Below are 25,653 nucleotides of genomic sequence, written 5' to 3'. Positions count from 1 at the left end.
CATTTCTTCTGCCCTCCCCTCCCTCCCTCCCACCCCGGAGTCGCTGCCGCCTCCCTCCACCCAGCCCGGGCCCTCTCTTTGCTATTGAACTTACATCGCCGAAATGCAGCAGGGCAGATCAGCTGAGCTGCCGTCGGCCTTCCTTCTCTGCATGTGTCCCGCCCTCGTGTGACGTAACGTCGGCGAGGGCGGGACACAGGCAGAGAAGGAAGGCCGACGGGAGCTCAGCTGATCTGCCCTGCTGCGTTTTCCGCAATGTAAGTTCAATAGCAAAGAGAGGGCCCAGGCCGGGTGGAGGGGGGGCGGCAGCGGCGACTCCGGGTGGGGGGAGTGGTAGCGGCGACCTCAGGGGGAGCGCAGTTTCCCTCTCTGTCCCACCCTCGTCATCACGTATTGATACGGGGGCGGGACAGAGAGAGAAGTCTCTACTGCGCATTTGCGAGTGAGTACAGTCTCTTGCATTTTATATGTTTGATGATTTCAGCCTTTCAGAGTTACTGTTACTGCCACACTGGGACAGACTAAAGATCCATCAAGCCCAGTATCCTGTTTCCAACAGTGGCCAGTCCAGGTCACAAATACCTGGCAAAATCCTAAAAAAGTTCAATATCTTTTATGCTGCTTATCCCAAAAATAAGCAGTGGATTTTCCCCAAGTCAATTTAATAATGGTCTTTGGACTTTTCCTTTAGGAAGCCATCCAGGCATTTTTTAAACCCTGCTAAGCTAACCACCTTTAACTCATTTTCTGGAGTTTAGTTACATGTTGAGTGAAGAAAATGTTTCTCCGATTCGTATTAAATTTACTACTTTGTAGCTTCAGTGCATGCCCCCTAGTCCTAGTGTTTTTGGAAAGAGTAAATAAACAATTCACGTCTACCCGTTCCACTCCAAGATATTAGTGCTTGTCTGAATGCTTGAATGAGTTTATAAAGTGTAATATATGCAGTTGCAGAACTATTTTGATATTCTTTTCTATCTGAAAGGTTTTGATTCCAGTCTTCCTGTCACTAGATCAAGAGAGCAAGGGAACAATCTACAAAGCAAACTGCTGTAAAACTATATCATATTATCTTACTCTGAATATTATAATCCAGTTATGACATTAGCAGACATAGGCATTATATCCAGCTGCAATAATCACTGTACATCAACCAGAAGAAGAAGGTTTTTGTACAGGACTGTATCACTGTGTGAAAGGGGTACTAATACTCTGTTGACAGTAATATACTCCAGCATCGTCACTCTGAACTCTGCTGATTGTAAGAGTGAAATCAGTCCCAGACCCACTGCCGCTGAACCTTTCTGGGATCCCAGAGGAACGGGTAGAGAGAAGGTAGATCAGACGCTTAGGGGATCCTCCTGGTTTCTGTTGGTGCTAGCTCAAGTGGGTGTTACATTAGAATGGAGAAGGGTGGAACTGGATCTGCACTTAATGGTGGCTGTTTCCTCTGCAGGACACTGATAAGAATTCTGGAGACTGAGTCATCACAATCTCTCCACTGGAATCTGGACAAAGAAAAAGAAAAAGATAATATGTAGAATGCAGTGTGTATATGCAGAAATTTAATTGTTCAAAAATTTGTTGGCTTACTTCCAAAGTTATCGTCTCCCTTTAAAATCCAGTGTGAAAATTTATTCTTACCGTTTATGCAGAGGACCAGGATCCAGATGAGCTGAGTCTGTGATAACTTCATCCTTCCTGACTGGCAGTTGCTGATTAATAAACCATAAAGAGTAAAAGAAACATTTATAAATCCTCAGAGCATTAGTGAAATGTCTCCTGGGTGAGCATATGCAAAACAGATGTCTCTATATCAGTGCACATCACCTGCATTTATTAGTGACATACATGTGACTGCATTTGGAATAGGAAATTGCCTCTAATATACAAGTATACGTAAAGGTTTGGCTATCATAGTAGCTCTCTGTACATAAGCTGCTGCAGTCAAGGAAAGTTGAATTATCTATGAAAATATTTGGAATATTTTAAAGACCTTTTGAGCAGCCTTAGGCAGGTCATTCATCCTTTTTATACTTTTTTTCAACTTCAGTACTGTAATTTACCTGGATTGGCCACTGTTGGAAACAGAATGCTGGGTTTGATGGACCTTTGGTCTGTCCCAGTATGGCCATACTTATGTACTTATGTAGCAATAATGATAATATTCTAATTTATTTTTCTTTGCTTGAGAAGTTGTTATAAATGTTATTCATTCATATGATTGTACAATGAGATTTTGTGGGTATGTGCATTTTTTTTAAAATTTTACTTAATGTATTTGTTATACCACCTTTTATCATTAGACAGAAAGAAGGTTTACAATATATTTATCAAGAATAATAGACATAATACTCAGCAACACATTGAAATCCAGAGAGACAGAAGGGAAGAAATTATACTCTGTAGGTTTGCAGAAGAGCAGAAAAAGAATGGGCAGATGCTCATCCACAGCATTTATGATCCAGAACCTCAGTCAATATTAAATTTCATGCAGAATATTCAGCTTTTCACCCTGGCTTTAAATGTGAAATAGGAGTTCTCACCCCATGCTCATATGATAGAGAGTTCCAAAGCACTAGAGATGGGTAACAAAAGGCAGAGCATCTTGTCATGTTTAGCATAAGTCTCAAAGGTGAGGTTTTAAGTAGAAAACTTTCTTGTGATGGAGAGTAAGGGATAAGCAGACATAGAAAGGCAAACCAGTAGAGCGAGCATGATAAGTTAGCATGATGCGTGTGCATTTGTTATTGAGAATTGATTCCTTGGTGCACCATAAAAATTTTAATGTGTACTAAATTGATTTAAATTGCACTAACCCTCTCATCCTACAATGGGGTGCTTAAAGTTACATGCATTTGTATACTTACATTTATAGAATCCAAACAATAAGGAATAGAAAGAGACAGCGTATGACCACTATATTATTATTATTACTAGTAAAAAAGGCCCGTTTCTGTTTGAAAGGAAACGGGCGCTAGCAAGGTTTTCCTCTGAGTGTGTATGTTTGAGAGAGTGACTGTGTGAGAGAGGCTTCTGTTCCTGCTGCTGTGCATTCCCCGTGTTGTGCTGATTCGCTGCTCCCTGTATCGTGGCTCTACCCCTCTCCCTTCTACTGGCTAATCTGGTGTGGGTTGTGTGACATCACTATTATCTACTCCAACATGATCCACGGTTCCAGGTAGCCTCAGAATGTTGGAGGTGAGAATTATTATATAGGATGTCATTTTTATTCCATATTATCCCAAACAAGCTTAGGTTCAATGTGGCTTACATTCAAGAAAAACATCAAAAATATAATACAGTCATATAAATAATTATAACATTTTAACATATTAGGAATAATCGTATGTTTGTCTTGAAGCTAGGATAGAATATTTGTTATGTTGAAACAAATAAGAGAGATGGCCCTGCTGGCCGTGGGGGCGGTGTTGGACTACTTCTCTCTCCCTCCTCCAGATTTCAACCCCTTCTTCCACCTCAATCTCACTGTTTTTCCTCCTTTGAAGTCCACTCTATCCGCCTTTTCTCTCCTCTGCCTCTTCGAATAGCGGTCATTTATCGTCCCCCTAATAAGTCCCTTTCATCCTTTCTCAGTGACTTTGACGCCTGGCTTGCCTTCTTCCATGATCCTTCCTCCCCCTCTCTCATCCTTGGTGACTTTAATATTCCTGCTAATGATCCTTCCAACTCTTATATTTCCAAGTTACTCGCTTTAACGTCATCCTTTAATCTCCAACTATGCTCCACCTCCCCCACTCATCAAAATGGTCACTGTCTTGATCTCATCTTCTCCTCCAACTGTTCACCTTCTAGTTTCCTTGCCTCTGATCATCCCTCCTCTGATCACCATCTTATAACTTTCACACTTAAATCTCCTCCCTCCCAGTCCCGTCCTATCCTATCTAATTTATCTAGGAATCTTCACGATATTGACCCTTCATCTCTATCCTCCCATGTTTCAAACCTCCTCTCTACTGTGGCACCAACCACATCTGTCAACGAGGCTGTTTCTTCTTACAACAATACTCTATCCTCTGCCTTAGACACTCTTGCACCTTTGATGACCCGCCCTGTAAGGCGTACAAAACCCCAACCTTGGCTGACTTCTAATATCCGCTACCTACGTTCCTGTACCCGCTCCGCCGAACGCCTCTGGCGGAAATCTCGGGCCCTTGCTGATTTCTTACACTTTAAGTTCATGCTGACCTCCTTCCAATCTGCTCTTTTATGTGCCAAACAGGATTATTATATCCAACTGACCAACTCTCTTGGCTCTAATCCTCGACTTCTCTTCACCACATTGAACTCTCTCCTCAAGGTAACCCCTCCTCCAACTCCCCCTTCATTATCTCCTCAGACCCTTGCTGAATTCTTTCACAACAAGGTTCAAAAGATAAACCTTGCTTTCTCTACCTCACCAGCTCTCCCTCCACTAGTCCGTTCCCCTCTCTCTCCTTCCCCTCATTCCCTTTCCTCCTTTCCTGAAGTTACTATTGAGGAAACTACACTTCTCCTTTCTTCCTCAAAATGTACAACCTGTTCCTCTGATCCCATTCCCACCCACCTTCTTAATGCCATCTCTCCTACTCTTATTCCTTTTATCTGTCACATTCTCAACCTCTCACTTTCCACTGCAACTGTCCCTGCTGCCTTTAAACATGCTGTGGTCACACCTCTCCTTAAGAAGCCTTCACTTGACCCTACTTGTCCCTCTAATTACCGACCCATCTCCCTCCTTCCTTTTCTCTCCAAATTACTTGAGCGTGCTGTTCACTGCCGATGCCTTGATTTTCTCTCCTCGCATGCTATTCTTGACCCATTACAATCTGGTTTTCGCCCTCTCCACTCAACCAAAACTGCGCTTACTAAGTCTCCAATGACCTATTACTGGCTAAATCCAGAGGTCAATATTCCATCCTCATTCTTCTGTGATCTTTCCGCTGCTTTTGACACTGTCGATCACAGCATACTTCTCGATACCCTGTCCTCACTTGGATTCCAGGGCTCTGTCCTTTCCTGGTTCTCTTCCTACCTCTCCCTCCGCACCTTTAGTGTTCACTCTGGTGGATCCTCTTCTACTTCTATCCTTCTGCCTGTCGGCGTACCTCAGGGTTCTGTTCTTGGTCCCCTCCTCTTTTCTATCTACACTTCTTCCCTTGGTTCATTAATCTCATCCCATGGCTTTTCCTACCATCTCTATGCTGATGACTCCCAAATCTACCTTTCTACCCCTGATATCTCACCTTGCATCCAAACCAAAGTTTCAGCGTGCTTGTCTGACATTGCTGTCTGGATGTCTCAACGCCACCTGAAATTAAATATGACCAAAACCGAGCTTCTCATTTTCCCCCCCAAACCCACCTCCCCACTCCCCCCGTTTTCTATTTCTGTTGATGGCTCTCTCATTCTCCCTGTCTCCTCAGCTCGAAACCTTGGGGTCATCTTTGACTCTTCTCTCTCCTTCTCTGCTCATATCCAGCAGACCGCCAAGACCTGTCGTTTCTTTCTTTACAACATCCATAAAATCCGCCCCTTTCTTTCGAGCACTCTACCAAAACCCTCATCCACACCCTTGTCACCTCTCGTTTAGACTACTGCAATCTGCTTCTTGCTGGCCTCCCACTTAGTCACCTCTCCCCTCTCCAGTCGGTTCAAAACTCTGCTGCCCGTCTCGTCTTCCGCCAGGGTCGCTTTACTCATACTACCCCTCTCCTCAAGACCCTTCACTGGCTCCCTATCCATTTTCGCATCCTGTTCAAACTTCTTCTACTAACCTATAAATGTATTCACTCTGCTGCTCCCCAGTATCTCTCCACACTCGTCCTTCCCTACACCCCTTCCCGTGCACTCCGCTCCATGGATAAATCCTTCTTATCTGTTCCCTTCTCCACTACTGCCAACTCCAGACTTCGCGCCTTCTGTCTCGCTGCACCCTACGCCTGGAATAAACTTCCTGAGCCCCTACGTCTTGCCCCATCCTTGGCCACTTTTAAATCTAGACTGAAAGCCCACCTCTTTAACATTGCTTTTGACTCGTAACCACTCGCCTCCACCTACCCTCCTCTCTTCCTTCCTGTTCACATTAATTGATTTGATTTGTTTACTTTATTTATTTTTTGTCTATTAGATTGTAAGCTCTTTGAGCAGGGACTTTCTTTCTTCTATGTTTGTGCAGCGCTGCGTATGCCTTGTAGCGCTATAGAAATGCTAAATAGTAGTAGTAGTAGTAGTAGTATTTATTTATTTATTATTGTGGAGGAGTAACCTAGTAGTTAGCACAGCAGACTTTGATCCTGGGGAACTGGGTTCAATTCCTGCTGCAGCTCCTTGTGACTCTGGGCAAGTCACTTAACCCTCTACTACCGTAGGTACAAATAAGTAGTACCTGCATATACTATGTAAACCACTTTGAATGTAGTTGCAAAAACCACAGAAAGGCAGTATATCAAGTCCCATTTCCCTTTTAATAAGATATGTACTTAAGAGAAAATCCTTTAGTAATTTAAGGAATATTGGGTTAATCTAAGTACCTTAATTGCTTGGGTAGAGAATTCCAAAGTCCGGTACTCTGATATGTGAAGCCTGAAACAAGGATTGATTTGTAAGAAAGACCTTTGCAGTTTGAATAATGGAGCGTGAGGTATTCTCTAGATGTTTTTACTATATTACGTGAATGTAAATCAATTAATTGTTGCATATAGGAGGGTGATAAACCATATATGATTTGGTAAACAGTCACGTATATTTTAAAAGTTATCCTGGCATTTATGAGAAGCCATTGAAGTTTTAACAAGAGAGGGGAAGCCTTCACAAAGCGTGAGACATTGCATACAAAGTGAGCAGCAGTATTTTGTGCTGTTTGTAATTTTTTAAGTGAGATTTTAATACCCATATATATGGCATTACAATAATCAAATTTGGATAGTACCAGAGATTGGGTGATAGTACGAAGTGAGGAGCTTGGGAAGAAAGGATGCAACCTTTTTTTACTTCCATAATGTATGGAAGATGTTTGAGATCACCTTTGAGACAAGCTTCAAATGATAAATTCTGGTCAATTGTGATACCCAGGATTTTCATTGACTGATCTAAGGCATATGATGTGTTGTCAATAATGAAGTTCTTTTTAATGAAATGGGTTGATAGGGGTTGGCAAGTATGAGGAATTTTGTCTTTACCCAATTTAATTTGAGTTTCATACTGGATGCTCAGGATTCCATCAGCTCTAAACTGGTTTTAATCTTATGTATAATTTATAGTAATTCCCTTTGAAGGGTATATAAATGGTGACATCATCAGCATAGATAAAGGAATTAAATCAATCCGTGAGCCTCCAGTAAGTAAGTCAGTTGTACCATCATGATATTGAATAATATGGGTGATATAGGAGAGCCTTGTGGAACCCCACATATAGAGTCCCAGGGTGAGGAGATATGACCTAATTGTTTTACTTGGTAGGATCTTGATATTAGGAAACAGTGGAACCACTTTAAGACAGTTCCACTAATACCAAAGTAGTCTAATAAGTATAACAATATATTATGGTCAACCATGTCGAAGGCACTGGATATATCAAAAATTGTAAAATTGTGATTTGCATTAAGGATGGTGAGCACTGGCTCAGTGCTAAAGGAAGGCAGGAATCCTGATTGTTTACTATGAAAGATGGAAAAGGCCTGTAGGAACTCCATGAGCTGACTTGCTACTAAAGCTTCCATCACTTTTACCAATAAAGGAATAAAGGCTACAGTTCTATAATCAGAGGCTTTGCTTCTACTGGCCTTGGGATTCTTTGGGATAGATGTTAGAATTATTTTGTCATCATTTTCAGGGAATAGTCCATTCAATAACATGAGGGACAAGTATGATTGTACCCAATTGATAAATAGGTTGGGAGCTGACCTTAGAAGATAGAGGGGACATGTTTCTAACATACGTGGAGGGGCATTTTCGAACGGGGACGCCCATCTCTAAGGACGTCCCGCGAAGGGGCGGGGAAACTCATATTATCGAAACAAGATAGACATCCATCTTTCATTTCGATAATACGGTCGTGGACGCCCAAATCTCAACATTTAGGTCGACCTTAGAGATGATCAACCTAAATGTTGAGATGGTCGACCTTAGAAATGGTCGTCCCCGGTTTTCGGCCATAATGGAAACCTAGGATGCCAATCTCAAAAATGACCAAATCCAAGCCCTTTGGTCATGGGAGGAGCCAACATTCATAGTGCAGTGGTCCCCCTCACATGGCAGGACACCAACCGGGCACCCTAGGGGGCACTGCAGTGGACTTCAGAAATTGCTCCCAGGTGCATAGCTCCCTTACCTTGTGTGCTGAGCCCAGCTCAGGATCTGGCTCTGGCATCTGCTTTCTAATTGCTAGATTATGGAGCATGCAGCAGGCTGTGACAATGCCACATACCTTGGTGGGACTGTATAAAAGCTCACCCCCAGAGCGATTGAGATAGCGGAATCTGTTCTTCAACAGGCCAGATGTACGCTCAGTGACTGCCCTGGTAGCACCCTGGGCCCTGTTGTAGCGAACCTCCTCTGGTCTGTGAGGGTTGACAATTGGAGTCATGAGCCATGTCCTCAGGGGATAGCCATGGTCACCTATATTGAGGAGAAGAGAGATGAGATTAGCTACGGTACACACACCTTTGTTTGGATTGTGGCAGGCCCCCACAGGAGCCATCCTCCAGACCACTGGCACCATACTGGTCACACACCTGTGGAACAAACAGAGATGTGATTAATTATTAGAAGGGTGTAGGGGTGTTAGGATGCTGTTCACCTACTAGCCATCTGCCTCTGATTTCCCCACTCTGGAAGGTCTGAGCATGCCAGCACATAAGAATCGTGGCAGGACCCAGGATAGTTGGCACAGACATCTGTAATCTATAGTGCTGCACTGCAGAAAACCTTTACATTGATGGAATGGTATGCCTTTCTATTGCCATACTCAACATCACTATAAGCAGGTGGCCTGAGGGCAACATGTATCCCATCAATGGCACCAAGCACAAAGGGGAAATTAGCTATCTCATAAAAAGCTGTCATTGTTTCCTGCTGTTCATGCATGGGGAAGTAGATATACAACCTGGCCCTTTTCAAGAAAGCCTCCAGAAACTGGCTAATGATATGGAAGGCAGCTGGCTGGCTGATCCCTGCTGCTGATCCTAGTAAAGTTTGAAAGTTCCAGTAGCCAGAAAGGTCAGGGCAGTGATGATGCACACATGTACTGGCAAGGCATGCCTCATACAGGCCATTGGCTCCAGGTCCTCTTGTAGCTCCTCACACAACTGGACTATGATCTCCTTACAGAATCTAAATCGAGCCACACACTGCTTATCCGTTAAGTCCAGAAACCTGGTCTTGGGCTTGTATACCCGCTGCCCCCTTCCTGCCCCTTCTCCTCCCCCTCCACCACCTCTGTTGGGCCTCTCCCTCCTGTATCTTCCACAACCCCAGGAACCCCTCCATCACTGTGTGCTGTAATCACAAACAGTCACAAAAACACTCACTCACTATCACATATGCAAATATAGAAACAATGGGACACCTACAATGACAAGAACACTACAAAGCCAAGTGGTTGCAGCATACCACACACATTTATACAAATATAACACCTAATATTACTACATACACTAATACACATATGGACACCTACACACAGAACAACACACCAACTTGCAAGCAGGGTGGAGGATTGGGTTAGAGATAGGGAGAGCAGGTAGTGGGAAGGGAAGATTGGAGATATGTAGAGAAGGTAAAGGTGAAGAAGGAAGACATAGAAGATAATATGAATATTGGGTTGGCAAACAGCAAAACCAGCAAATCACAGAGGAGCAAAAGCACACTCTCTGGAGTCCTAAAGACAAAATGGTGTGTGACTGAGCACTAATAGCACTTGTTTAATCGGTGCCGAAATTAAAATGATGCTGTCCATATCAGCACGGTAGTTATACGTCACCTGCAATCAGAGTGGAAATTGTGCGCAGGGTAAAATAAAATGTACTATTTATTTTGTGTAGGGTACTTGAGGAGAAACTATCCCTTGTGGAACTTGAACTCACAAGTCCTTCATCATTAAAGAAGTGCTCCAACCTCTACATTATCTTATCTAGTGGGGTGGGGGTATCAGTCACTAGGATTGTTTTGCAATGAAGCAGGATATTGCTGCCACAGTACTGATCTTTGCTATTTTGTCTGCCTCTCTGGTCATGTCATGCCTGTTTGCATTGTGAAACATTTCTTTGACTGGCAGGTGGAAGTGTCTAGAATAGGGGGAGATTCCTCAAAGTTATAGGATGGAGCATCTCACATTTATATGAGGTGCTTTCGACAGAGTCTGACACCCTTCCTATTGCTATCTCCTTTCACAGAGATTCAAAGTTACTCATTTCCAGGCTGGAGATTTTAGGACAGTCCTGGATTTCTAACCACCCTATCCTTGTGCAATATGGAACTTGCAGCACTAATTTCGATAGGCAGAGCCAGACACTCTTAATCCCACACTGCTTGAAATGTAAGTTCAAAGCCCAGAATGGCCCAAAATCTCCAGCCTAGTATACCATTACAGTTACCACATATTACATGAGTACACAGGGTAGTGACCCTGAGACACGACTGTTCTTTGTTCTATGTATAGAGTGTGAAGGACTGGTTTTACTCCAATTGTGTGGTACAAGAAAGAACATTCAGCTTGCACTGTACGGAAACAGAGTTCCATTGTTTTGCATCCAGCTTCTCAGCTGGAGGAGTGGCCTAGTGGTTAGAGCACTAGTCTTGCAATCCAGCGGTAGCTGGTTCAAATCCCACTGCTACTCCTTGTGATCTTGGGGAAGTCACTTAACTTTCCATTGCCTCAGGTACAAACTTAGATTGTGAAACCTCCTGGGACAGAGAAATATCCAGAGTACCTGAATGTAACTCACCTTGAGCTACTACTGAAAAAGGTGTGAGCAAAGTCTTTAAAAAAAAATCATATAAAAGTAACCTAATCAATCCCTGACATAGGTGCTGTATGCTGAAACACAGCCCATGTTGGGTCACTGATTAAAGACTGATGTCCAAGCTAATGATTAAAGAATCTGTGTCCCAATTTTGAAGGCTTCTAGTGCTTCTTATGGCTATTTGAACTTTGTTAAAGCATCACATGCCACCTGTCCTAACCTGCACACTCCTTCATCTATGTAACCTTTACTGTGTTTGTCATCAGAAGATATTTTGGGAGGTGGAGAGGTGTCCAGCTCAGTGTCAGTCCACTGCTGGCTGGGTCTGTTTAGTCAACAAAAGTTCCCTCTACATGACTTGGTTTACATGTGTTTACTGCCTAGCTCTTACAGCTGGACTTGAACCCTACTTGGTGGTATCAGAGAGCAGTGTTTTAGCTATGATACCACACTACAGAGATAGCTTGTGAGTGTTAGTTAGATTAAGATCTCTACCCTGCATTTGCCATCAACCAAGACCAATGTGTATGTGGCATAGTTTTCAACCTTCAAAATCATGTTTGCCTAAAAGGTTAGTGCGGCAGAAGTGCAAGTTCCAGAAAGAGATAAGCTCAGTCTGAAATACTACAACTAGAATATGCATAAATGCTAGATACACGCCATAATGAACAACACGGATATTTATGCCAAGGAAAACCCCAGTGTAAATATCAGTGCCTATATTAACGCAAAAGGCAAGGAATTCTATAACTATGTGCAGAGAGTTCAGGAATGCCCATGTTACACCCATTTTGAATTGTGCAGAATGCCCCTTTGTACATGTGTACATTGCAATGCAAGCATATTCTATAAACTACTACATGCAGATATTAATGATTTATTTGTGTCTTCTTTCCAGTGGAGGGTTAAAGATAACTTATTATGATCAGACAATGGAATAGGAGTCCATACAGGATTAGAAATAAAGAAGTTTGTTGGATCAGTAAATCTCTGTGTTAATAGGTCTAACTGATGATCTTTGCTATGGGAAGAATTTCCAAAGGGAGTAGAGAATTGTCAAGTTTTAAGGAAGTCTAGGAATCTTTTAGTATGTGGGTCTTCAAGTTTGTCTAAATGGAGATTAATGTCACCTATCAGTAATAGGTTATCTGATTTGACACGTGTTAGAGATGAACTCAGTGAGTTCCTCTTCAACCGCATTCCAATTACCTGGAGGACGGTAAAGCAATAAGATATTAAAATGATTTGCTAGTGAGTCATCAGAGAAATTATATGCAATAATTTCTAGATGGGGCAATAGGAGTTCAGAAGTGATGGTGACTTTGAAGAAAGACTTATATATTAAAGCAATGCCACCTCCTCTTGTCTTTTCCCTTATGAGATGGGTGATGTGTAACCTGGAGGACATACGTCATTGAGGATAGGGTTATACTTAGATTGTAACCAAGTTTCTATTATTAGTGTAAAACCAGATTGTGACTCCTCAATCCAGTCTTTAATAGTTTCAGTTTTATTGATAACCGATCTGGCATTAAGTTAGTGGAATGAGTAGATATGAAACAAAGGCATCTTTCAACGGAGTGATTGTGTTTAAATGACTACATTTAAATGACGTTAATCTTGTTTTTTTTAGAATGATTGGATAGTAGGGGGAAATTTGATCCAGTGCTAGCTGGATGACCAGTTTTTGTTATTATTGAGCTAGTCTTCCCTTTGTATAAAATATGTGAACTGCTTTACCTTTTACTCTATAGAAACTCTTCAAAATATATAGTCCAGCATTATATATTAAAAAAAATAAATAAACAATTCTATGTTTCTATGATGATAAACAGGAAGAAAAAGCCTCAGAGTCCTCCTGCCACCTATGAAATTGTTTCTGGTGAACGGATTTATTCAGGGTCCACAATTCCTCATTGGCAGAAAAAACTTACAGTTATTTAAAGTAAGTAAAAACTCCACATAGTTTATACAAATCTATTTGGTGATAATAACTTCACAAAAAGACATATGTAAAAAAAAGAGAATTTAGCTTTCAGAGTGTAACCCCCCAGTTGTATGGGATTGCTGAGAGGATAGAGTCCTGGTAGATGGTCACTGGGGTGAGTATCCTGGAAGTCCCCGGGTGAGAAATAAGCCCAGCCCAAGGGGATGGGTTTTCAAATAAAATGCAGCAAGTTGATGCAGCAAAGAGGATGAATGACATATTGGGAGGAATTAGGAGGTGATAAAAGGATTACAATCAGGCTCATTTTCAAAGCACTTAGCCTCCCAAAGTTCCATAGAAACCTATGGAACTTAGCCTCCCAAAGTGCTTTGAAAATATGCCTCTATGTATTTGCACATGGTCTTTTGGCTGTCTAAAATTCCCCTGCTGGAGACCAGAGTGGGGGAATAAGGGGGAATCCCTGTTAAGAACTGGTACCCTGGGGGTTGGAGGAAGGAGAGAAGTCACAGTCCAAACGGACAGAGACTGAAAATGAACTCTGGAGAGTGGATCAAGAAGAACATTTCCAGGAACTGGAGATGGGAACTAGAGAGAGTTCCATCTCATAAGGGAGCCGGGACATCAGAGTCTGAAACCCATGCGCAGAAAGTGCAAAGCCCAGATGGTGTTGATTGCCGATTGGAAGAGATGGACAAGGACAGACGCTATATAAAGTGTATATATTTCTGATTTGCACTCCTGCAAATACTCAGCCAAAATCAAGTCGAGTTTAAATTGAACTGTTATCTATTTCACTAGTTTGACCAGTCTGAGCTGCAGGTTGAAGAAGTTAACAAAGTTCCAGTTATTTTTCATGTAAATAACCGGATTTGTGGAGTGGTTTAATATTGGAAAGTGGGATGGGAGTCAATGACCCTCTGGGGTCATACTAATTAACTGCCAGTTTGCATCCCACAGGAGATTTGGAGCAGAGATTGAGTTCCTGGGAGGAGAAGAAAGTCTCTGAACCCATTAACCACTTCTTTTTTGCAGGTGGCGGTACTGTACGTGAACTGTGAAGTGACAGGGTCTGAAGGAGTCTGCCTGTCAATGAGGCTCCCCACCCATTCAGACCCCCAGACCTGAGGAAGCGCCAGAAAGGGGGGCATTTCAAGTGTATAGGCTTCCAATGCACCAGCTGTAGCCAGAATTTCACCTTCACAGCTTTCTCAAGGTGCTTATAAGCAGAGGCGTAGCCAGGTTTTGACATCAGGGGGAGCAGACGTTTATAAAATAGGTGCCGGTTGGTGTCAGCTAGACAGCAGTGCCTGTGTTGTTCTCAGGTGTAGTGGCTGTGGCGGGTAATGATTAATACAGGCTGTCTCTGTTGTGTCCTGCCTACAAGGAAACAGGAAGTTACATCAGGAGATAGGATGCAGAAGAAATCCCTGGACTGGCCAGAGCAGGCAACCTGTCTTCGTAACTACAAGTAAAAATATTAAAACTGTGACCATCACCTCAGGAACAGCACATACACTCCTTCCAGTGCTGGACACTTTGTTTAAATCAGATGGACTCTACAGGATGTGGAGACCACTAGCCTTGAGCATTTTTGTTTTGTGTGACAAGGGCCACCAAAGGCACCCCTTGCCCCACAGCCTACTTTCAAATAGGGCCAGACACTTTGTGAAATAACACAAAACTCTACAAAATGACATCCAAAACCTATACTGAAAACTTACAACACTATAATAGCCCTAAACCACCTATGAAAACACGGTGCTACAAATATTACACTGGGCTCTAGAGCAGTGTTTCCCTAGGTGGTCCTGGATTAACCCCTTGCCATTCAGGTTTTCAGGCTATCCACAATGAATCTGCATGTAATGGAGGCTGTATATGCAAATCAATTTCAAGCATATTTATTGTGGATAGCCTGAAAAACTGACTGGCAAGGGTGTACTCCAGGTCCAACTTATGAAACACTGCCCTAGAACACAAAACTTACCACACCACAACTCTAACCCACCAATGTAAAGACAGTGCTATATATATTATACTGGACTCTAAAGCACCAATATACCTACTGTTGGAAAACTGGAATAAGCTGCACTGTTACACATTCCTACATAGACACTACATGCTAGCAGAATCCTTCATTTCAGTCACACATGCAGAACATGGACAGACCCTCATCTCATCTAATACAGAATAGGGAGCCACAAAAAAAAATACAAAAGTTGAACTAGAGACCTCCTCCACTCTGCCCAAGAAAGCCAGACTTAGTGCAATACTGGTAAAGAGAAACAGAATGAATTTCTCCTGTACTTTGCAAAATAAAAATAGAAAAAGAAAAAATGTACATTTTACAAAGCAGGTACATCTCAGTCCATACAAAGTATTACATAAAAATATATATTTTTTTCTTTTCTACCTTTGCTGTCTGGGAATTTAATTTTCTAATTGGGCTGGTCCCAGTCTTTTCTTTTCCATGTTCCATGAGTCAGTCTTCCAAATTATTTTCCAATTTGTCCTTTCCACTTCTCTCTCCTCTTGTCTTCTTCATTTCTTTCTCTACATCTGTCTGGCACTGATCTTTCATTTTATGTCCCCACTATCAAATAGCTGTGTACCTCTGTATTTTTCTTCCTGAACAGCTGACTTCGAACATTTGAGTAGCCATACTGGGTCAGACCAATGCTCAATCTAGCCCAGTATTCTGTTTTCAACAGTGGCCAAGCCAGGTCACAAGTACCTAACAGAAACCCAAATTATGGCAGCATTCCATGCTACAAATCCCAGGGCAAGCAGTTGCTTCCCATGTCTGTCTCAATAGCAGACAATAGACGTTTCCTGCAGGAACTTGTCCAAAACATTTTTTAAAACCTAGTTACGCTAACTACTGTTACCACATCCTCCGGCAAAGAGTTCCAGAGCTGGTGTTAAAAAGATGGAATATACTGAACTTAAATGGAAGTAAAATTAAATTAAACTCTCCTTTCATTGGGGCATATGGAATCACATAAGTACATAAGTATATAAGTATTGCCATACTGGGACAGACCAAAGGTCCATCAAGCGGAGCATCCTGATTCCAACAGTGGCCAATTCAGGTCACAAATACCTGACAAGATCCCAAAAAAGTACAAAACATTTTATACTGCTTATCCCAGAAATAGTGGATTTTACCAATATCCATTTAATAATGGTCTATGGACTTTTCCTTTAGGAAGCTGTCCAAACCATTTTAAACTCCGCTAAGCTAAAGGCCTTTACCACATTCTCTGGCAATAAATTCCAGACTTTAATTACACGTTGAGTGAAGAAAAATTGAATCCGATCTGTTTTAATTTTACTACATTGTAGCTTCATCATATGCCCCCTAGTCCTAGTATTTTTGGAAAGCGTGAACAGACGCTTCACATTTCCACAACTCCAGTCATTATTTTATAGACCTCTATCATATCTCCCCTCTGCTGCCTTTTCTCCAAGCTGAAGAGCCCTAGCTGCTTTAGCCTTTCATGAACGCCCATCCAAAAAACCCCACCCATTTTGGCCGTCATTCCCCCTGCAATAATAAAAACATCTTTTTTGGCAGTGCTTCACTCAGCTGAGACCTGGAAGTCCCTGAGCCAATCACAATGCGTTTAGCCGAGCTAAACGCGCTGTGATTGGCTGAGATAGACCTGGAGGCGGGAGCTGTGCCTTCTTCTTGGATCCCGATCACACACGGAGGGAGGGAGGGAGCCTGTAAAAGGGGAACTGCTGAGCCCTCTCTTGCTGTGGCTGTGCAGCTTTTCAGTCGGATTCTCGAGAAACGTGATTTTTCCTTCTGCTCTGCCTCCTCTCACTGCTCCGTTTTACGCTTGTCTTTCTCTTTTAAAGCATTTTTATTTGTCTGGCTTGTGCGCATACTTAACGAGAGGTACAGACCTCTCGTTAGATTTTCCAGCGTTAAGGTTAGTGCATCTCATTACAATAGGGTTTCTACACAATTTGCTCATCTGCATTCCATTTTCCTTAGCTGCTACCGTCCTCCGAAAAAGTCTTTAGTGCATGCCAGGGTTTAATACTTGCTTGTTAATGGCTCGTTAATGGCTCATTAAGTTTAATGCATCTGGACCTCAGCAACCTATGCAAGTATTCTACTCCCCCACACCTTAATGTAAACCCCCTGGTGGCAGAGCAAGGTATTAAAATGATGGTACCAAATATGTCACAGTGTTTCCCCAAAATGACTCAACACCAACCAGGGAGTTAACAATAAAAAGAAAACATTTTTATTAGTTGAATTATATTTAAATGTTAATGAAATTTTACCAACTTGCAAATTTAACATTTGCGACACATCAGTTTAGAAACATTGGGAGCATTTTCAGATAACTATAAATATTAGGCACATAAATCATTTAAGCACATTCAATTTTACAAAACACTAGATTCTTTAAACTTTCTTTTCTCCTGTCTTTCAGATTTCCAGAGACCTTCAAGGATCTCAACATGTAAGTTTTCCTCTACTCTTTTTTTTTTTTCTTCTTTTAGTTATCTCTCACTTACTGTTGAGGTTTCCTTTACTATTTTGTCTTATGTGCACTTTTTAAAATAGTTTCAGTCACTTAGCTGCTCGCTCTGTTTTCTCTCTCTCTCGTGAACGGTGGGCGCCTTTTCTTTCAGGTGATGATCTCCAGCATAAACTTTCTTCCAGTCTTTTCCTAGTAACATCTTCTCATCAATACAGCTCCATCCCAACTGCCAGCCTGAGCTATTTGTCACTCTCCTGAGAGTTCCAACAGCATGCGGAACACTCAGCGCATGCACACAGACTACTCAGTTTAACTGCACTGCTCACTGTCTCCACACCAGATCCAGAAGGAGCCAGGTAATCTTTTAAAATTTAACCCATAGGGTTACATTAATTAACATTTAATTGAGGTCCCTGGATGAGCTCTCTCTCCAGCAGCCAAGGAACAGAAAATAACTGCCTTTTAGAACAAGAGTTTTTGGCTGTTTAGTTTCTACCTCTAGAAAAGGTTTCAGTTTAAAACTTTTGGGGAAAATACCTATTTCTAGAGAAAATTTCAGTTTAAAACTATGGGGAAAGGGTTTGTATACACGGCAACTAGTTAATGGTGCTTGCTTTTCTCTCTCTCTCTCTTTTTTTTATTCCTCCCTTAATACTAAACTAGGTCCTGCTTGCTTTTCCCTCTCTCTCTTCTTCACTTCTTCAAGTCATCTGTTTTGTAGAAGTTTACATTGTAGATACACAAATGGATTATTCTGCTTTGAGGCATGTTTCAGGGACAACTGGTTTTATGAGTCAAAATAAAAATAAATATTTTGTTTCATGCAGAATTCTTCTGTTTAAACATAACTAAACAGGCTATAAGCCACTAATGCAGTCCATTGGTTTTATTTTTGTTCCTGTGATGACATATACTGTGCCAAAAATAAAAACTCTTCTCTCTGGCCCAGATGCACTAAACCTTAACGACTCTTTTAACGACCCTTTACTGACCCTTAACGAAGAAATTTTCAACCGTAGCATGCATCAAAGGCCATTTTCCGACGACGCTAGCACCTAACGAAAACGGAATGCAAACGAGAAGCTACCATTGAAATGTGGACAATTCGGAATGCACTAACCATACTGACGATTGCAACGAATCATCTACAGTCAGAAATTTAACGTGAGCTCAGACCTGTCATTAAGGCCTGAGCTGTCATCTCCTCGCTGCCCCCTGCACCATAAAAATCCCCTGGCATGTTTAAAAAGAAAAGTGAGATTACAGTAGAGATTGAACACAAACACATGGCTTCCCACTTCCCTCTGCCTAAAATAAAAAATGAAACAAACATCAAAAAAGGATTGGGAGGGGGCAAAGGCACTCATCAGGCCTTCCCCCCCCCCCCCCGCCCGAGGTCACTGCTGCTCCCCGCTTCTCCCTGTATGAAAATAAAAATCAAACTTTTGCAGCGGCCGGACCCCCTCCCTTCCTGTCTCTCTCTTCTCCTTCTCCCACCACTGCTCCACCTCCTGCCATCCTCCGCCTCCGTGCCACGCCCCCCTGAGTTCATCGCTGATGCTCCCCCCTCCACCGGACCCCCCCTCTGCCTTAATGGCCAGTGCAGCGCCTCTCACCTGTGTGTGAAGGCGCTACACGGGATGGAACAGCTGATCGGCGATCGCTTCTGCCTTCACCGACGTCTCTCTCCTTCTTCCTGTGCCCGCCCTCCTCTGACGTAAGTTACCTACGTAGGTAACTAAACATAAACATGTCTGAAACATTTGACAAAGTTGAGATTAGCATATATACCAACTGGGATTTAAAAGTCTGTCCTTTAGTGATGCCGCATGTTCAGAAATCATAGCCATAAGTATAGACAGTTATTCAAATATCACATGCACACACCAGAACAGGCATCCATACACACACTGCAAAACAATGTCTACAGAGTACATCCCAAACTTTTTATTTTCATATTTCCATCTTCCAAAATTCTAGACAGCAGATTTACAGATCAGCAGGACCCAAAGCAGTTCAAAATATGTAAATTCAGAAACAATAGTTTATACCTAATTGTTCAACCACCCTTAGGATTCATTCATCTTTGGATTTAAAAAACAGAATCATGTGCATATAAGGACTAAACAAACGAATTTAAACAAACGTTTAAAGCAAATGCCCTAATATGTAATACTTAGTAGCAATAATGAAACAATGATGGAATATTCAGTAGTAAGCAGCCTGAGCCAACAGATTTATGTTCCACTAAACATAATTAACTTCCTATGAACTTGATGGCTAATAGTGTGCTGATCTGGACAATGTTAGCACATTTAGACAGACTGGACAGAACTTCTGCAGGAAGGACACCTTCCCCTCATTATTCAATACCTCTCTCTGAAATAGTAGTAGTATTAAAAAAGGCAAATGTATTTTTATAATATACCACTGCAATCCACAAAACAAAAGGAGAAAGTTCCCACATGCCATAATCTTTGGATGTAGGCACAGGAAAAAAAAAAGATATTAAATTCTCCCAGGTTTCAACCTAATTCATGTTTAAAAAAAATTATACTTTTAAATAGGAAGTCTGATTGTTAAGTACCTGAATGCATCTCTACATGAATACAGGGAGTCCCTATAACCAGCCCCTCCAAATGACATGATTTAGAGAAAAGAAGAAGCATTCTAACCCATGAAACCAATACTTCCTCTGCATATACATCCCTATGCTAAACAAGCCGGCATGCTTAAAAATATAAATAAGAAAAGAAGATCAAATAAAAATGCTGCCAATGATTATACTCACAACGTGAATAGAGCAGCTCCTCCTAGATTTGCTTGCTTTGAGTGTAATGGCTGTGCGGAGTGGAGGAAAGGGAGAGAGACCATAGAAGCAAAAGATAAAAGACGGATACAGCAGTGGCTTGCTTTTCAATGTTTTCAGTTCGACCTCCTAGTTCACATCATTGCCTTGCCTCCCCAACTTGGCTGCAACAAAAATGAAGCCGCATGCAAGGCCATAGTCCTATGCACGCTACTGGTGCTTCTGATGGTTTCCTTCCTCTGTTCCTTCCTCCAAAACAGGAAGTTACATCTTGGGGGGGAGGGTCCAAGGAGAGAAATTGGCAGAGAGGCAGCACAGTAGCGTACATAGGGCTATCAGCGAATAGCTTCATTTTGTTGCAGCCAACTTAAGTTCCAAGTCAGTTGGGGAGTCAGCGGATTGAGTGACCCAGTCAGTGAGGGGCAGGGAAGGGATGCTTGCGGTTCCTCCAGGCTGCCACAGACTCAAAAGGTAGCAGCTGGGAGGAAAAGTTAATATAGCACGAGGTGGCAGGAGCCTCTGGTGCATAGGCGCCATTTTTTTCAAAGATTGTTTAGGGGAGCAACCGCTCCCCCTGCACCCCCTAGCTACGCCACTGCTTGTAAGTATCGGTTTCAAATCAGCTTTAGTAAAAGGGCTCCTTTGTTTCATGTTTGCATGTTGTGGAGAATGTAATAATTCACATTTTCTTAAGTGATTTTTATGTGTGTAGGTAAGTGGCACTTCTTTGTCTTTAAGGGGTCCTTTTACTAAGGTGTGCTAACAGATTTAGCTCACACTAACAAACAGCAAGAACTAAATGATAAGATGCCCATAGGAATATAATGAACATCTTATCATTTAGCACATGCTAATCATTAGTATGCACTAAATCTGTTAGCAAGCCTTAAGGACCCCTAAATGATCAAATTTCAGTTCCACAAAGCAACCAATAGTAATGCATAGTGAGATTTTGCTAAAAAATATATTAATTCCGGTTCCTATACAGCACTTTCTATACAAAAAGATGTGACCAAAATGTGCATGATCTGGAAATCAGCTCTGCATCATTCCACCTAGGTTATTGCTGAATAAAAATATTCAGGAATTCATTCAGTAATACTTGGCTTTCTGAACAGTAAATTAAAATACCTTCCACAGAATACAGTAAATCAGGCAGCAGCAGCAGCTGTAGAGTGAGGTTTTGTATACAGAGAGGGAGGTTTTTGTATGAGTCTGTATCACTGTGTGAGAGGCCAGTTGCTACACTGCTGACAGTAATAATCTGCAGCATCTTCAGCTTGAACTCCATTGATTGTGAACGTGAAATCAGTCCCAGATCCACTGCCACTGAATCGTTGTGGAACCCCCGAGGGACGGGTGGAAAGCATAATAGATAAGAAGTTTTGGAGCCTGTCCAGGTTTCTGCTGGTACCAGTTTAAGCAGGTTCCTACACTGGCACTGGCTTTGCAGTTGAAGGTGACACTTTGCCCTAAAGACACTGGCACAGATTCTGGAGACTGAGTCAAGGTTTGCCCATTGGAATCTGAAGATAAGATGAAAATTAAAACTAACAGTGAGAGAAGAGAATTATGCAAAATAATATGCTTTAAATTGCTTAACCTGATTTGAAAAAAGGTTTAGATTCTTACAAATTAAATCATAGTAACACTGGCTAAATGTTATGTTTATTACATCTCCTACTAAAATTTCTTACCATGAATCCATAAAAGTAACAACCAGACGAACGGAGTCTGTGGAATCATCTTCATTATTCTGGATTAGGAGCTTCTCAGTTATAAACCTTCAAGTGCTGAATGAAACTTTTATAACTGCACAGAGCAGTGAAGAAAGACACCTGCAGGAGGATATGCAAAATGGCTGATCTATGTAAATGTTCTTCCTCAGAGACCTACGTAACAATGTTGCTTATGGTTTGGTCATAATGAATCACACTTGTGTCTTTTCTAATTACTATCAAGAGTATTTTTCATTCTATTAGTGTGATGACATAAAACATGAACTGGTGTGGTGCCAGCGTGTAGCATATTCTATAAAGATACATATTCTAAAAACTATCTTTTATTTATTTATTAGGATTTGTTTACTGCCTTTTTGAAGGAATTCAATTAAGGTAGTATACAGTAAGAATAGATCAAGCATGAGCAATTGACAATTACAGCAGTAAAAATATTCAAAAACAATACAAAGTATGGCATGGTATACTATTTACAATGTCAACACAATACGTAATAGAACATTATAATTGATAGCGAAGGGTAAAGCAAAGATGTACCATAGAAGGGTAAGAAAGTAGGAAGAGTTAGAAAGTAGGTGATTGATTTAAAGAAAGTTGCATGTGAGGTCAGACAAATGGTTACATATTATCTCAGCTAGAGTAGGAGTGGATAAACATGTCCTGCTGCAGTATATGCAGCCTGAGTACTCCTTGGGTGTGTGAGTGAGACTAACGAGTTAGTTACTTCTTCCAGTATTTTGGGGGTGCATAGTATCAGTTGTTTTAAATTTATTTGGTCTAACAACCAGTTTTGTAGTGATATACACTGTCCAAACCCATTTGTGTGCATAACTGTCCAAATCATTTGTGTGATGACCATGAGGTGGCCAAACAGGTAGAAAAGGCAACAGTCAAAGCCAGAAGGATGCTTGAGTGCATAAGGAGGGGGATGACCAGCAGAAAAAAAGAGGTGATAGTGCCCTTGTATAAGTCTCTAGTGAGGACCCATTTAGAGTACTACGTGCAATTCTGGAGACCACACTTACAGAAAGATATAAACAAGATTGCGTCATTCTAGAGGTGGCTACAAAATTGGTAAGTGATCGCCATCGTAAAACATATAGGGATAGGCTTATGAACCTCAACATGTATACGCTGGAAGAGAAGCGGGAGACAGGGGATATGATAGAGATGTTTAGATACATCAGTGGCATCAATGTACAGGAGGTGAGCCTTTTTCAAATGAAGGAAAACCCTGGAATGAGAGGGCATAAGAAGAGGTTTTGAGGAAATACACTTAGGAGGGATCTAAGAAAATGCTCCTTCTCATAAAGGGTGGTGAATGCGTGGAAAGGGCCCCCGGTGAAGGTAGTGGACGGGACAGACATGTGGAATCCCTTAAGAAAAGGAGGAGTTAGTGGTTACTGAGGAAGGGCAGACTGGATGGGCCATTTGACTTTTATCTGCTGTCATGTTTCTATAAGGCCTGCATTAGCCAACCAGAGGCCTATGAACTAAACTCTGACTGCATCATAACCATCCTGTCATGAATTCCTAATACACTGCATGATGAACTTTGCCAAGAACCTGTTGTTGTGGTAGGGACACTGAATAGGACTTTCTTCAGTGAGGCCTGAGATTTTCCACACAATATTATTAGGCCTATATCCTTGGTTTGCAACACTGCATGCACACTGGCCTAAACCAGTCTGATGCTATAGTTCCTCCTGATCTGTGTCTTGACCATCAGAACTTCGGCCATTGCACATAGCCTTTGCATGTGGACACTTGTATCTTATTGATTCTAAGGGAATTCATGAGACCAACTCCTCCCAAATCCAATCAGAAAAATGTTTTACACATGATAGGTTATCTGGCATATGGTTGTAACCCTGGTCTACCCCTCATTCAGGGCTGCCGACTAAGCTCCCTGGGTCAGGTACCCAGGACCAGGGCTCACAAAACAAAGTTGTAATTTAATCGAGCTGGGTGCAGGCCAGGGCAGGAGATAGCCGGTAGTCCGAAGGGCACTCTCATCCTGGGGGAATGATAGCATCCATCTTTCCCAATAATGACTAGTAGTCTCAGCAGGCAACTTCAAGCTCTCTTTTATTTAATCAACATCAAACAGTAACAGTTCATAACTCAACCTTCATTTCTTTAGCATAAGAGCTCAAAGTCACATTGAATTAATTTCTATGATATGTCTGCTGCATCCTGGATTAGGGGTTCTCTGGCTGACTAGCAAGTTCTTGTGGCAGTGTGGATTATTCACACCCAAGTCCCTCCCGCCTAGGGTGCCCTTTTCCACAAAGCTTTCCTTCCTTTTCTTAATTCCCCTTGATGGGAATTCTGCTCCGTTCCGTCTGCCCTCCTAGCAGAAATTTCCAGTAACCAGCCCCTCAAAGATTGAAATGAGAAAATAAAAATTAAGTTTTGGATGCACTCTGTAGAAGTTGTAATGTTTACTTTTGCAATGTGTGTATGGATGCCTGTTCTGGTGTATGCATGTGGTAATATTTGAATAACTGTCTGTACTTACGGCTATGATTTCTGAACGTGCGGTATCATTAAAGGACAGACTTTTAAATGCCCAGTTGGGTATATATGCTAATCTCAACTTTGTTAAGTGTTTCAGAGATATCCATCTATTTGCTCCCATAATATAAAGTAACAGGATAGATCATAAGGAATGCCAAGCCAAATGCAAAGCGGAGATAAGGAGGGCAAAAAAGGACTTTGAGGAGAAATTAGCATTGGAAGCAAAAATACATAGTAAAAATTTTTTTAGATACATTAAAAGCAGGAAACCGGCCAAAGAGTCGGTTGGGCCGCTGGACGAAAATGGTGTTAAAGGGGCGATCAAGGAGGACAAAGCCGTAGCGGAGAAATTAAATGAATTCTTTGCTTCGGTCTTCACCGAGGAGGATTTGGGGGGGACACCGGTGCCGGAAAGAATATTTGAAGCGGGGGAGTCGGAGAAACTAAACAAATTCTCTGTAACCTTGGAGGATGTAATGGGTCAGTTCAGCAAGCTGAAGAGTAGTAATCACCGGGACCTGATGGTATTCATCCCAGAGTATTAATAGAACTAAAAAATGAACTTGCAGAGCTACTGTTAGAAATATGCAATCTGTCCCTAAAATCGAGTGTAGTACCGGAAGACTGGAGGGTAGCCAATGTTACTCCGATTTTTAAGAAGGGTTCCAGAGGAGATCCGGGAAATTATAGACCGATGAGTCTGACGTCGGTGCCGGGCAAGATGGTGGAGGCTATTATTAAGAATAAAATTGCAGAGCATATACAAAAACATGGACTGATGAGACAAAGTCAGCACGGATTTAGTGAAGGGAAGTCTTGCCTCACCAATCTAATGCATTTTTTTGAGGGGGTAAGCAAACATGTGGACAATGGGGAGCCGGTTGATATTGTATATCTGGATTTTCAGAAGGCGTTTGACAAAGTGCCGCACGAAAGACTCCTGAAGAAATTGCAGAGTCATGGAATCAGAGGTAGGGTATTATTATGGATTAAGAACTGGTTGAAAGATAGGAAGCAGAGAGTAGGATTGCGTGGCCAGTATTCTCAGTGGAGGAGGGTAGTTAGTGGGGTCCCGCAGGGGTCTGTGCTGGGTCCGTTGCTTTTTAATGTATTTATAAATGACCTAGAGATGGGAATAACTAGTGAGGTAATTAAATTCGCCGATGACACA

The 25,653-nt window shown here is 41.9% G+C and overlaps 2 long non-coding RNA genes and 1 gene segment (V, D, J or C); 2 read left to right on the top strand and 1 right to left on the bottom strand.

Annotated features, from left to right (window-relative positions):
- Positions 1–25,653, bottom strand: part of LOC115461302 — a 1,201,995-nt gene that overhangs the window by 568,936 nt on the left and 607,406 nt on the right.
- LOC115461316 overlaps positions 1–25,653 on the top strand; it is a 444,252-nt gene that overhangs the window by 327,455 nt on the left and 91,144 nt on the right. The window lies entirely within an intron of this gene.
- Positions 1–25,653, top strand: part of LOC115461318 — a 282,251-nt gene that overhangs the window by 225,163 nt on the left and 31,435 nt on the right. The window contains exon 3 of one of the 2 annotated variants that reach the window (XR_003940689.1): positions 1,200–1,270. The exons of the other annotated variant lie outside the window; for it this stretch is intronic. This is a non-coding gene — a long non-coding RNA (uncharacterized LOC115461318). Of the gene's footprint in view, positions 1–1,199; positions 1,271–25,653 lie in introns of those variants that run through there. 2 annotated transcript variants of the gene reach the window in all.

The sequence above is a fragment of the Microcaecilia unicolor genome, chromosome 2 (genome assembly GCF_901765095.1).
Source record: "Microcaecilia unicolor chromosome 2, aMicUni1.1, whole genome shotgun sequence".
NCBI lineage: Eukaryota > Metazoa > Chordata > Amphibia > Gymnophiona > Siphonopidae > Microcaecilia > Microcaecilia unicolor.
This window is presented reverse-complemented; position numbering and strand designations above follow the sequence as displayed.